This window comes from Macaca fascicularis, chromosome X (genome assembly GCF_037993035.2).
Source record: "Macaca fascicularis isolate 582-1 chromosome X, T2T-MFA8v1.1".
In the NCBI taxonomy this organism is placed as follows: domain Eukaryota; kingdom Metazoa; phylum Chordata; class Mammalia; order Primates; family Cercopithecidae; genus Macaca; species Macaca fascicularis.
Genome location: NC_088395.1, coordinates 38438113 through 38452777, shown reverse-complemented (window position 1 = coordinate 38452777; position 14665 = coordinate 38438113). Strand labels below are relative to the sequence as shown.

General features: G+C 39.3%; 1 pseudogene; it reads right to left on the bottom strand.

Annotated features, from left to right (window-relative positions):
* Positions 1-1260: 1260 nt before the first annotated feature.
* Positions 1261-2247, bottom strand: LOC123571250 (BAG family molecular chaperone regulator 1 pseudogene; annotated as a pseudogene).
* Positions 2248-14665: the final 12418 nt, after the last annotated feature.

Here is a 14665-nt window from a genome sequence, read left to right as displayed (position 1 = left end):
GCCCAGCTTTGTGCCCTGGCTTTGCCACGTACTGTCTGACCTTAAGCAGATTACCTAAGTGTTCTCAGTTTCCTGATCTGCAAAACGGGGATAATACCTGTCTACTTCTTAGGTTATGTGAGGGTCAAATGATGAATATATATTTAAAAACTTAGAACAGTGCCCAGCACACAGTAACTTCTTATTAAATGTTGTGGCTACTCTGTTAAACACAAATTATGCCTAGAACCACAGAATGGTTTTTCTCACTAACCAAAACAAAAACAAAACATTCTTCTGCTTGATGATGCGCATTCAAACTGTTTTATTTATGTATTTGTTAACTTATTAATTTCTTAGAGATGAAGTCTCACTATGTTTCCCAGGCTACATGCAAACTCCTGGGCTCAAGCGATCCTCCTGTCTCAGCCTCCCAAGCAGCTGGGACTACAGGAATGTGCACCATACCTATGCTCAAACTTTTTTAATAACAGTGATATTGCAGGAGAGTCCACAAAATGGACAACAATGGCCTTGAAGGAAATACAGATCTCAGAAGGGTATTTTTAACAGAAATGCCCTTGAAGGAAGCACATGTCATTCCTGGGAAATTTATGGTTGGCTTCACCACCAGCCTGCTTTATTCATTGTGGCTCCCCCTCTTTGCCCTTCTTAAGCCATTGCTCTGCCTGGTTTTAAGCACGGACTCAGTCAACACTGGGTTCTGAATATTTTCTTGGGGACAAGGAAGTCCATGCATCAACCATAGGCTTCATTCCAGGACTGGCCCCCTGATATTTCATGTCTTGTAGTTTGTCAGGTCACTAAGAGGTAAGAACAATGCCTATAAGCCAATAACCCAGCCTGATGTTCTGGAATTAGGTCACCATGAGGGATACTTGGACTACTATGTGCCAAACACCTGTTCTAAGCCATTCTCAACATTCCTGACTATAGATGCAACCTCCTAGTGATTCTGGTTTTACATCTATGGGACTGTGTGATCACGAGCGAAAAAGCTCTTCTGTATCTGAAGACCAGGGTAGCCTATAAACCTAGAACTAGCTCAGGACAAAGGAGAGATCTCACCAGCCCAAAGAAAGCCCCAGAAGGTCAAATAGCTGGGAAAACCTGGGCAGGGGAGGACCTCTCCAGAAAAAGTAGGCTGCTGGACCACACGGCCACAGAGACACAAGACACAATGAGAAAACAGACAAGCGCCCTACTCAAGATCACAAGGACAACAGTTTTTCACTGAGAACTGGGGTAGGAGTAGGAAAATTGGCAATAGGCCAGTTGTCCCTAGAATAAATCAGGTAAATTGTGCTCCAGAGAGGGCAGAGCTGGTGGTGGTGTTCTTCAGGGCAGTACAGCCTCTTTCTGTCACACCTTACTTGGCCAGGGCCAAGTTTGTAGACTACAGCTGCCGGGTCTCCTGGCAGATGTTCTGCTCCACTGTGCCACACTCAGCTACGAACGCCTGAACTTTTTTTTTTTTTTTTTTTTTTAACTAAACCTTTCCTTTTTGATCTATTGTCTTTCAAATTTTCTGGCAGGATCAGTGTGTCGATCTCTTCCAAGATCTTCATAAACTGTTTGGTTGTGGCTTTTCCTCTCCTATCAAGTTTGCAGAGAGCTTCAGTTTGCAAATCCTTGGCCAGAAAACCTTGCTGGAGTCCAGTAAGCTGTTTATTCAACTCTTACAGTTCGTCAACTTTCTTCTCCACAGGCTTCACCAACTCTTTCAATTTCTTCAGTTCAACCTCTTCCTCTGGACTGTTCTTTTTCCCAATTAACATGACTTGGCAACCATTTTGTATTCCACTTGCTGACAAAGGTATCTCCATTTCCTTCAGAGATGTTCCCTTAATTATGAGTTTCTGAAAAGACAGTAGAACCTCTGTGGCCTCTCTAACAACCTGGGTTAGGTCTTGGGCAATTGGTTCACTGCTGGACCTGCTGCAGGGTAACGTGACGGTCATGCTTCTCATTGCTCGGAGTGACGGTCATGCTGAGCTCGGCTGCCACCATTTCCTCCTTGGTCACCTTCTTGCTCCAGGCTGAGTGGGGGTGGATTTTTTTGTTCATCTGCAGTGAGCTTGGCCAGGGGGTCCAGGGTCTCCGACTGGTGAGATTCCTGGCCTAGCCAGGAGCCCAACCACTTCCAGTCTGGATTCATCTTCTTCTCTTAGTTCTTTTATGACTCCCACTAGACTGTAGGCAAATGGAAGCTGGAAGGCAGGTAGCACAGTGGTTGAGCAATGGGCTCTGGGCCAGACGACCTGTGGTTAAATCCTGCCTCCATTCTAACTCACCTTGGTCCAGTCCCTTCACCTTTCTCAGCCCCAGCTTATTCATCTGAAAAACCGGACATATATGCTCATAATCATAACACTACCCAACTCGTAGATTGTAGTGATGATTAAATGAGATAAACCATGAAAAGCCCTTAAGCTATGGCCCAGCACATGCTAAATGCACAATAGATGTTAGTTACTTTTATCAACTGTGTCCGAGCTATGCTAGTAACATCTCAAGCTTGCTTCTCAGTTTCGGTAAAACAAATAACTTTAGATTCTAGAATCTCCTTTAATGAGCATTCCTCCCTCTAAATCGCTCCTATAGGAATAGGAAGTAAAGTGTAGGAATTTGCTCATTTTTCGATGTGATGTTCAGTGAGTAGGAGTGGAGAAAAAGAAAATGAAGGTGGACCACTCTCTCCTCAACCAAATAAGTAGAGCCAGCTTATTTAGGCCCTGAGATTGTTTTAATCACCATACTGCTAAAAAGCAGCCATGGCAGCATTTTAACCTCTTTCTCAGGAAGGACAAGCTGCACAAAGGGGTCGTTTTAGAAGTAAAACTAATTAACTACCGGCTGCTAGTCTGCATAGTTTCCAATTCTTGGAAATCTTCTCCACCCACTCTTCGCCCACACATCCTCCTCCTTCCACTTTGTGGTAGCCTTGGATATACCAGTGAGGAAGCAGGGACTGAACTGGCACAATCAGAACTCTTGGTATCACTGAGGCCTTGACCTCTTTTGCACTAGGGCCTGTTTAAAGCTCTTGCTCTTCGGGTACCATTTACAGGACTCTTCCTCTCTGGAAAGAAGAACAGTCTTACAGGCTGAGTTATAAGTGCTACTTATTTAGAAAAGGGAAATATCTTTATTACACTCATGTCGTGTTATTTACCTCTGTAAGCCGTTTAGCCACCCTGATGAATAATGTATTCATTGCAATAATAATAAAGCAGGTACTAATCCCTGGGGAATTAGGGTGGGGAGGGACACACATTGGAATGAGTTTAGAATTAATGTAAGCTTTCTGCTTAGTGTAAACTCCCCAAGAAGCAAACATTCTCCTCAGGATTTTAGCAATTCTGATGGCTAAATTAGAGATCATAGGAGAAAGCAGAGAAAAGTCTGGATTTCACCAGAAAACCTCAAAAGCTTCCCAATTGTGCACAATGTCAGGTCAAAGTGAGGGAGACGTGGGTAGAGGCAGCTATTCTGAGATTTTAAATCAACCACTTATTACTGCTAAAAATGTGTACCCTGAATATCATAATGAGAAATATCACATACATCCAAATTGAGGGGCATTCTACAAAATAACTGGCCTGGAATTCTCAAAGTGTCAGGGTCAAGAAAGACAGAAAGACTGTGGAATTATCCTAGGTTAACAAAGACTTAAAAAAAAAAAAAAAGAATGACATCTAAATGCATGAACCTGCATTGGAGCAGGATATGGAAACAAAATACTATAAAGGACATTGAGACAATTGATAAAATTTGAAAATGGACTATGGAGTGGATAGTATTGTATCAGTGATAAACTTCCTGGCTTGAATAACTGCATGGTGGTTAGATAAGGGAATTTTCTTGTTTTTTGAAAACACACACTATGAAAAAGATACTTGCACATGCATGTTTATAGCAGCACAATTTGCAATTGCAAAAATATGGAACCAGCCCAAATGCCCATCAATCAACGAATGGATAAAGAAATTATGTGTGTGTGTGTGTGTGTGTGTACATACATACTACTCAGCCCTAGAAAGGAGCAAATTAATGGCATTTGCAGCAACGTGGATGGAACTGGAGACTATTATTCTAAGTGAAGTAACTCAGGAATGGAAAACCAAGCATTGTATGTTCTCACTCATAAATGGGAGTTAAGCTATGCGGATGCAAAGGCATAAGAATGATAGAATGGACTTTGGGGACTGAGGGGAAAGGGTGGGAGGGGGTGAGAGATAAAAGACTGCAAATCGGGTTCAGTGTATACTACTCGGGTGATGGGTGCACCAAAATCTCCCAAATTACTACTAAAGAACTTCCTCATGTAACCAAATACCATCTGTTCCCTAAAAACCTATGGAAATAAAAAAAAAAATTAAACAAAGAAAACACACACTAAAGTATTTAGTATGGCTGGGCACAGTATCTCTAACTTGCTTGCAAATGGTTAGGAAAGCAATTGGTAAATCTGGATGAAAGGTAAACCGGAGTTCTTGTACTATTATTGCAACTTTTCTGTAAGTTTGAAATTATATTCAAATAAAAAGCTGTCCCCCCAAAAAATCAATCTCAGATAATTTAAATCAGACTGACTATTTCTTGGGACCCAGTTGCTCGTGGCTATACTTTCTCTGTGTCTGGCAACATTTCTGTCACTTCCTTTTGCCAGGGGTGGAAACTCTGACAGAGAGTTAGGTTTGTTTTATGTCAGTGATTATTTGTCTCCTCTGATGGACTGTAAGCTCTTCTAGTACAAGAATTTGTTTTATTAATCTTCGTAACTCCTGCATCTACCATGGTACCTAACTTATACTAAGTGCTCTAAAACAATTTGTTGAATAAATAGTGTAATGGCTTTTAAGTGACCATTTGGACTTAGATTTCCAGTCGCAGGGCTTCATAAACGATTTAACCAACAGAAAATTCCATATTCTGTTTTTATTCCAAAATATAAATTATATACTTTCAGATTTGTTATCTAACTCTTATCCCCTAAAAGTATGTCAACAATTTTTTTAGAAGAGAGAATAGCCAAAACAAGGAGGCAGAGAAAAGGAAATCCTATTATTTTATTGCTACACAAGTGATATTGCTGCTGGATTAAGTATTTTAATTTTTCAGGGCTTATAGTTTATATCTTCAAAGGAGGATCTGGGTTTCTTGCTTTTCAGTTGAAAAAATCTATTTCTTTTAGCCATTATATACATTTGGGACTATGCAGAGCTTCAGGATTTAAGATTCTTCTCAACCTGAAAGGTCACAGAGAGCATGATGGAAGATCGAGTTTGCTTTTCGGTTTTAGTCTCTTCTTCTATTCAGCTCCCATTTCACACTTGTGAGTGCTATCAGTACCTGTACATATAATCTTATTCTTTTGGGCCCTTCTCTCATCACCTCACAGAAGCATCTAATGATGTTCAGAACTTCTCTGATGTTCACAGTTACACCTCAGTATTATTACAAGCTGACCAAATGCTCACAGCCAGGCCATTTTTTTTTTTTTTCCTGTGGGACATAAACAATCTCACAGAATACCAAACACAGATAAACATACCCTGAGACCATTAGAAAATGAAACAAAACAAGGTCACTTCATAATTTTGTCTAAGCCCAAACAAAATCCAAGCCACTATGCCTTTCACAACAGACCTAATCATAGGATTGCCCGCACTTCTGACAGCATCTGATCGAGAGCAAATCCCTGCTTCTTTGTTCCCCTCCCCATCATCCATCCAAAGTCCCAACTTTATCATAGTTTCTTTCTAACACACTCTTACTGAGACTCTGTAAGGTCCACCATGATGTGTGTTTCTTCACTGCAATGAGTAAAAACCCATGTTGTTGAATTATAGCCATGTTCCTGGTCATACTTGGCTGAAGAGCATTGACACACTATTCTGGGGAATATTCTTCCTGACCACACATTCAATCTATAAATAGTTGAGGGGTATTTTCGAGTATCCAAAGAGAGTATGTCCAACTCCTTGTTTCATTTAATCAGAAAGTATCTATTGGTAACATTCATTAATTCATTCCAAAAGTGTTTATTCAGCATCGACTCCATAGCAGGCACTGAACTGGGTGCTTTGGATAAAGACACATTACTTTCTCAATGAGCTCACATTCTGATAGGCAGGACTTCAGTACAGTATGATAAATTGTATAGTAGAAGTAAGAACCAGGTAGTGGTTTGCAAAAGAGGGCATGATTACTTGGGGAAAACTTGGAATACTTTAAGAAAAAAGAGCTGCTTAGCTGATCCTGACAGATTATCAGTGTTGACCCATTGGACAAGGGAGGAAGGGGTATTTTATGTAGAGAGAAGGCGCTTGAGGAATAGTTGGGATGCCTGGGATGAGAAAGTGGACTGTAAAGAAAAGTCTGGAGAGGAAGGCAGGGCCCCCCGATCATGAAGGGCTTAATGGATTTAATCTTGCAGTGGCAAGGAGCTCACCAGAATTTATGGGGTGAATCAACACAAATATAAGCTGTAGCCCCTGCACTCAAAGAGTTTTCATTGTTGTTGGTGAGATAAAACTCACACATAAAAAACAACCAGAAAGCAACATAAGCAATATAAAATTGTAGCTCTCCGATCCTCTTGCTCTACCTAGAAATTTCCTGTAAAGAACTCCCATATCCATACAGTTATTTGCCAGAGGGCACTCTCTGGCCATGGGAGCATGCTTGGTTTTCCAGTAGGGTAGGCCAGAAGTGTCAAGTGTTAACTTCCACCCCATCCCTAATAGCGACCCTAAACCAATTAGGGATGGAAATGAGTGAATACATATCTGAGCATCCTCAGCAATCAGCAGGACATTTCTGAAGCATATTTTACCCAATATCTCAGAAGGGGCCAGTGACATTGAGCCCCAGTTGTCCACAGTAGTAACCCTTTCATTTACACCCAGAATATTGATTTTCCTTCTTTTCTTTTGCCATGCTTCCTAAGATTATACCCCCTCCTCCAATAAACTAATTGCAGTCAAATCCTTGCTCAAGGCCCACTTTTTCCAAACCTCATACAAAGACAAGGGTCAAGTATCAAATTATGTGTTACAGTCTCTATCAGCTCTAAGAACTTCTGGAATAACCCACTTTTTTCTTCCAACCAGCATGCCTCACCCTTCTGCCCCCACCACCTTTGCTCTATATGTTTCTCATTACCTTGCCCCTAGGTAGGTACCAGACTATCCTCAGGGTGTTGATGACCCCAGAGGATACTCAGCCTGTAAAGCCCCTACTCCCGTGAAAAGCTACTGCTTTTCTTCTAGTCTCATCTAGGTGAGTGAGTTGGCTGCCTCGCAACTTTCAAAAAAACTCGTCGCATTTTAGGGGCACTGAGACCAATGCCAGTCATTTCAGCTTCCTAAACATTCATAAATACAACAGCTGGGGCTTGGTAAACACATTTTTCCAGCTAGGGGTCACATGGAGTTCTATGAGTAATGATAGCTTTAGTGCTGGGCTTGGCCACAAATTTATTCATCTAAGTATACAGGGCATATACCTACTCAGACTCAAGAAGAACATTTGAGCCTATTTCTCTGAAGCAAATATTAATGAGCCGGTTATGTATTCTTGAGTCAGCTCACATTCCAATTATTATTAGCTGCTTACATCACTAAACTTGTATTTAGCATGACACCTGTTGCAAACAGGATCGTGTTTCTTTATGTCGGTAATAACAATTTAAATCTCTAGGATCAGTCACAATTTGACATTTAATTTATTTCTATTACAACATGGACTGGAAAAAAATCTTTTTGGCATTGTGGGATAGAGTAAGAAGCAAAACCAAAAACAGAAATTGGAATATGATACCCTTTTAGTAATTGGCCAAAGCTAGTAAGAACTTTGAGAATATATATTAAAACATGAAATTTAATAAGTTAGCAGATTATGAAATCAACATTTAAAAGTCAGTGAGGATGGTGGTTAAATGGGTATATATTTTTACTAAAACTCATTGAACTGTGTACTTAAAATCTGTGCATGTTGTTGCATGTAGATTAGACCTTGATAAAGCTGATTAAAACTCACGTATACAAACAATGAAGTTAGAAAATATAATGTAAGAGAAGACGTCATTTTAATGGCAAAGGATAAACCAAAATAAGTAAAATACGATACCTAGGTGAAAACTTACTTTAAAAACTTTCAGAACCTACATGAGGAAAACGAAAACACATTTCTGAAATACATGAAAATGCCCATGAACAAATCAAAAGACATACCATGTTCTAGGTTAGGAAGATTCATTATCATGAAGGTGTCAATTCTTATAAATTTGCAAACTGACTGAATATTTAACAATATTAAAGAATTATTAATTTTTATGTGATAAAGGTATTACAATTATATTTTAAAATGTTTAATCTTTTAGAGATAGATCTTCAAGTATTTATGAATAAAATAATATAGTTATCTGGGGTTTGCTTCAAAAGAATCCAGTAGTGGGGAGAGGGCGGAAGTAGATGAGAATGTAGGTGAATCAAGATGGTCATGCGTTTATAACTGTTGAAACTAAGTGATAGTACAAAACAGTTTATTATTCTACTCTCCTTAGTTCTCCATATGATTTAATTTTTTATATTAAAAATTTAAATAAAGTATAATCTGTTTTTAAATAAAGTATATTTATAGACATAATTAATAATTTTCTATTTCTCTCCTTGTTGACCAAAGAAACAAAACCTCAAATATAAATCAGTATCTTCCAAAGCCAAAACAAAAAGAAAGAAAGAGGGTGGAAGAAAGAGAGGAAGGAAGGAAGGAAGAAACAAAGGAAGGAAGAAAAAAATGTGTTGTCAAATAAGGTTACAAAATATTGCAGACTTTTTATTTTTTACTATCATAGATTCACAGTACATATTAGCCAGTAGTTCTTTCTAAAATTTATTAATTTTAATTTTTTTGTGTGTGACAGGCTCGCTCTATTACTCAACTCGAGTGCAGTGGCACAATGTCGGCTCACTGCAATGTCTGCCTCCCAGGCTCAAGCCATCCTTCCACCTCAGCCTCCCAAGTAGCTGGGACTACAGGCACGTGCCACCACACCCAGCTAATTTTTGTATTTTTTGTAGAGACAAAGTTTCACCATGTTGCCCAGGCTGATCTTGAACTCCTGGGCTCAAGCCATCCACTCACGTTGGCCTCCCAAAGTGCTAGGATTATAGACATGAGCCACCATGCCTGGCCAATTTTACTTTTTGATTGACAAAAATTGTATATATTTCTTCACGTACAAATGTTGTTTTGAAATATGTATGCACTGTAGAATAGTTAAATTGAGCTGATTAACATATTCATTACCTCACATGGTTTTTTAATGGTGAGAACATAAAATCTACCCTCAACAATCTTCAAGAATACAATACATTAATAACTACAGTCACCATGTTTTACAATAAATGTCATGAACTTATGCCTCAACAATCTTCAAGAATACAATACATTAATAACTACAGTCACCATGTTTTACAATAAATGTCATGAACTTATGCCTCCTGTCTAACTGAAATGCTGTCTCCTTTGACCAACTTCTCCCCAGTCTTTCCCTACCCTCTCCCTAGCCCCTGGTAACCACTGTTCTATTCTCTACTTATATGAGTTCACTTTTTTAGCTTTCAAGTATGAATGAGAACATGTGATATTTGCCTTTCTGTGCCTGGCTTATTTCACTTAACATAATGTCCTCCAGGTTCATCCCAGTTGTTGCAAATGGCAGGATTTAATTCTTTTCCATTATGTATATATACCACATTGTCTTTATTCATCCATCTGTTGATGCTTAGGTTGACGCCATACCTTGGCTATTGTGAATAATGTTGCATGGGAGTGCAGCTATCTTATTGACATACTGATTTCATATCCTTGGGATATATATCAAGTAGTGGGATTTCTGGATCATATGGTAGTTCTATTTTTGGTTTTTTGTTTTTGTTGTTGTTGTTTTTGAGACAGAGTCTTGCTCTACCACCAGTCTGGAGTGCAGTGACGCGATCTCGGCTTACTGCAACCTCCGCCTCCTGTGTTCAAGCAATTATCCTGCTTCAGCCTCCTGAGTAGCTGGGCCTACAGGCGCACGCCACCATGCCCAGCTAATTTTTGTACGTTTTTAGTAGAGACGTGGTTTCACCATGTTGACCAGGATGGTCTCGATCTCTTGACCTCGTGATCTGCCTGCCTTGGCCTCCCAAAGTGCTGGGATTACAGACATGAGCCACCGCTCTTTGCCTTATTTTTGTTTTTTGAGGAGCCTCCATACTGTTTTCCACAATGGCTGTACTAATTTATATTCCCACCTACAGTGTGTAAGTGTACCTCTTATCCCACATCTTCTCCAACACTTATATTTAATCTTTTTGATAATAGCCATTCTAACAGATGTGAGGTGATAGTTCATTGTGGTTTTAATTTGCATTTCCCTAATGATTAGTGACGTTAAGCATTTTTTTCATATACCTGTTAGCCATTTGTATGTCTTTTTTGGGGGGAAATGTCTATTCAAGCCCTTTGTTTATTTTTTTAATCAGTTTATTTGTTTTCTTGCTATTGAGTTGTTTGAGTGTGTTATATATTTTTGATATTAACTTCTTATTAGATGTATGGCTTGCAAATATATTCTCCCATTCTGTAGATTGTTTCTTCACTCAGTTGATTGTTTCCTTTGCTGTGTAGTTTTTTGTGTGATATTATTTCATTTGTCTATTTTTGCTTTTGGGGTGATATAAAAAATATCATTGCCTAGACCAATGTTATGGAGGTTTTCCTCTGTTTTTCTTCTAGTAGTTTACAATTTCAGATATGTTTAAGTCTTTAATCCATTTTGAGTTTATTTTTGTGTATGGAGTGAGATAAGGGTCTGATTTCATTCTTCTGCACATGGAGATCCAGTGGTTCCAACATCACTTATTGAAGAGACTGTTCTTTTCCCATTGTGTGTCTTGGCACCATTGTCTAAAATCAGTTTAACCAAGAAAGTGACGTATGTGTGCACTGAAAACTATAAAACATTGCTGAATGAAATTGAAGAAGACACAAATAAATGGAAAGATATCCTGTGTTCATAGATTGGAAGAACTAATATTGTTAAAATGTCCATACTATCCAAAGCAATCTATAGATTCAATGCAATCTCTATCAAAATTTCAATGACTTTTTTTTTCACAGAAATAGAAAAAAAACAACCCCTAATTCGTGTTGAACCACAAGGACCCCAAATATTCAAAGCAATTCTAAGTAAAAAGAACAAACTGGAGCATCACATTACCTAACTTCAAAATATGTTATAAAGCTGTAGTAACTAAAACAGTGTGGTATTGCCATAAAAAACAGACACACACACCAGTGGAACAGAATGGAGAGCTCAGGAATATAGCTGGTGATTCTTAATCAGGGTGAACATCAGAAATATCCAGAGAGTGATTATTTTTTGTTTCCTAAATCTTGGTGGGGCCCAGTCAATTCTAGCTTTTAAAAGTTCCCCAGGTGATTCTAATGTACATCTCTGAATGAGAGTCACTGATTGCAAGCATATCAAATGCCTAGAAAATTTCTGCAGTCAAGAAACTTGTTTGACATTGCTTACCTTGATATTTCCTAAACTTATGTGACCAAGGAAACTTTTTATCATGTAACAACTATTAAGAAAGCTGTGTTCTGTAACAGGTAGCAAAATGCAAATTTGAGCTTCCTTGAATGCTGTCTAAAAAGTAGGAGGTTAGGTTAGATTACCTCCAAGGTGTCTTCTAGCTGTAAAATTTGCAAATTGTAGGGTCCAGATCTTTAGAGTTTAAAGAGTGACTACTGACATATTTAACGTGTGCCTTTGAATTCAGCCAAATGATTTCTTCAATTAATAATGTACCAGCAAATTTAAATATGCCTTTAGTTCATATTTTTGACAGCTTAGTGTCCTCCAAACTCACTCTCCTGTCTCCTTCCTCCACCTTTCAGCTCGAATATAACATCTGAATAAAATCAGTAAAACCTTCTAATGTATCTTTTCACTTTTTAGTGGGAGGAATATAATTTATGGCACTACCTTAAAAAATAAATTCTGCCAATAGGATAATTACAGCTTTCAAAGAGAAAAGTTTAAGAAGATATCTTTTTATTGACTCTTCCAATTAAAAAGCAAATGTCAATGGGAGCTGAGCCCTTTGGGAGTTAATGGTTGTTGCTAGGGTGACCAACCATTCTGGTTTATCTTGGATCGAGCTGTTTCCAGGAACACAGGACTTTCAGTGCTAAAATGAGGACAGTTTCCAACAAATCAGGATAGTTGGTTGCCCAAGATGTTGCCAACCACTGTTTGAAAAAGATGGGGAAGGTGTGCAGGTTTCTCTGTGGGTCAAGGGACATTATGCATTTGCCTTTGTCTTCTAGCTTTTTTCTACTCCTACCATCATAGTGGCAGACTGTCGCTCAATGTCATCCATCTCATTATTACCTTTTCTTGCCTACTCAAAGGATGCTTTCAGGCAGCTAGGGTAGTTGGAGGGCTGCATCTTTTTCTGTTTTACATCTGTCTTCTCTGACTTCTGATCTGTAATCCCATGGCAACGAAAGGAATAAAGAGTTGGAAAAACATCTTTGGTTGATTTCCATTTACATGACAATGTGCTGTATGTGGGTGAGTATGCAGGGGCAGAGAGAGGCACACACTGGGAAACATGCAGTTGACTGGGAGGTACTGAACACAGCTTTGCTAATGGTTGAGCAACAAGCCAGCTGGTGCCCAATTTGTACTGTCCTTTATTGATTGATTAATTGATTGAAACAAACACAAAACCAAAGACTTATTTTGGATGTGTTAAAATAATATCATTACTCAACCTCGCTGGTAATTTATTTGTTGTTTACTTGGTTCTAAGGTTATCAAGTACCTATCACACTGGAAAGTTAATGCTTTTCAAGCAGTTTATTCATCACCATCCTAGCTAAGTTTATTGGACCATAAAACCACGAGAGGTGATAGATTATTAGTTAGCATCTATTGGTAAGTCACTGAGCTGGAGGTTTCAAGTGTTACACTGAATAACAAAGTTGACTCTCTGTTTTCCAAGCAGCAGGCTTTAAAAAAATGCCACGCTCTGGTTGGGTGTGGTGGCTCATGCCTGTAATCCCAGCACTTTGGGAGGCAGAGACGGGTGGATAGCTTGAGGCCAGGAGTTTGAGACCAGCCTGGGCAACATGGTGAAACCCATCTCTACTAAAAATACAAAAATTAGCTGGTGTGACATGCTTGTAGTCCCAGCTACATGGGAAGCTGAGGCATGAGAATAGCTTAAACCCCAGAGGGGTGGTTGCAACCTAGGTGACAGAGTGAGACCCTGTCTCATGTGTATATATATATATATATATGTGTGTGTGTGTATGTGTATATATATGTATATATGTATATATGTGTGTGTATATATGTATATATATGTATATGTGTGTGTGATATTTTATATATATGAAATTTTTATATATATATATATATAAATTTTATTATCTCTTAGTTTTTGTGGCACAGCTTATCTGAGCCCCCTGGCACAGAGTCTCTCCTGTGCTACAATCAGGATGTTGACTATGGCTGCAGCCTCATCTCAAGGCTCCAGCAGGGAAGGACTTACTTCCAAGCTCACTCATGTGGTTGCTGGCAGGTTTCAGGGCCTCAGTTCCTCATTAGCTCTTGAGTGGAAGCCACTCTCAATTCCCTATCACATGGGCCTCTCCAACAGAGCAAGTTGATTAGTCAAAGGCAGCAAAATGTTCTGCTAGCAAGATAGAAGCCAGTCTTGTATAACTAACCTTGGAAGTGAAATCACTTTAGCCACATTCTATTTGTCAGGGGCAAATTACTAGGTCCAGCTCACACCCAAGGGGAGAGAATTGTACGTGGATGTGAATACCAGGAGACAGGGCTCATGCGGGGCCATATGAGAAGTCTCCTTTCCATGAAGTAGTTTCAGAAGGAGTATAGAAAATTGCTTGACTGAGCTGCCTCTGAAGCCTTGTTTGGACTCTTGGCATTGCCACATATTAGCTACATAGCTTTGAAAAAAGTTACTTAATCTCTTCAAAGGCCAGCTCACTCATCTATTAATCAGAATAATAATTAGCTCTCCAGATGGTTGAGAGGATTAAATTAAGAGAATTTATGTATGTGGACATTTAGCATGGTGCCTGACAACATGGCAGGTACTCAAAAACATGACTTGTCTTAGCCACGGTTCCCCAGCAGCAGACCCTGAGAGATAGAAAAATGGATTCCTATCTCATCTTCCTATGAAGATGAGATGAGCAGAGGAGAGGAAGAAAGGGAGAAAATTTGGCAGCCATTCTGCAAGAGGTAACTTCAGCCTGATCCTGCCAGGAAATTCTGCAGTGTGAGGCCTCCAAGTTGTATCATCCTGAGGTCAGACAGTTGTGCTTTCAAAGTCCCACATTCTATAGCCATTGGTTAACAGTCACCCCCAGGTAGAGGTGAGGGATGAAAACTCTCAGAACTAATCCTCTGACCTGTGGGCAAAATAGCTCCAATAGCCTGAGGGCAGCTTTCAAGGAAGAGCCCACTGAAAGGTGGCAATTCAAAGAACACTGAAATCAGTGGAGGAAGGACACATATAGTAAAATGGCAAAGAAATCTGAAGGAACCTATCTGGAGCAC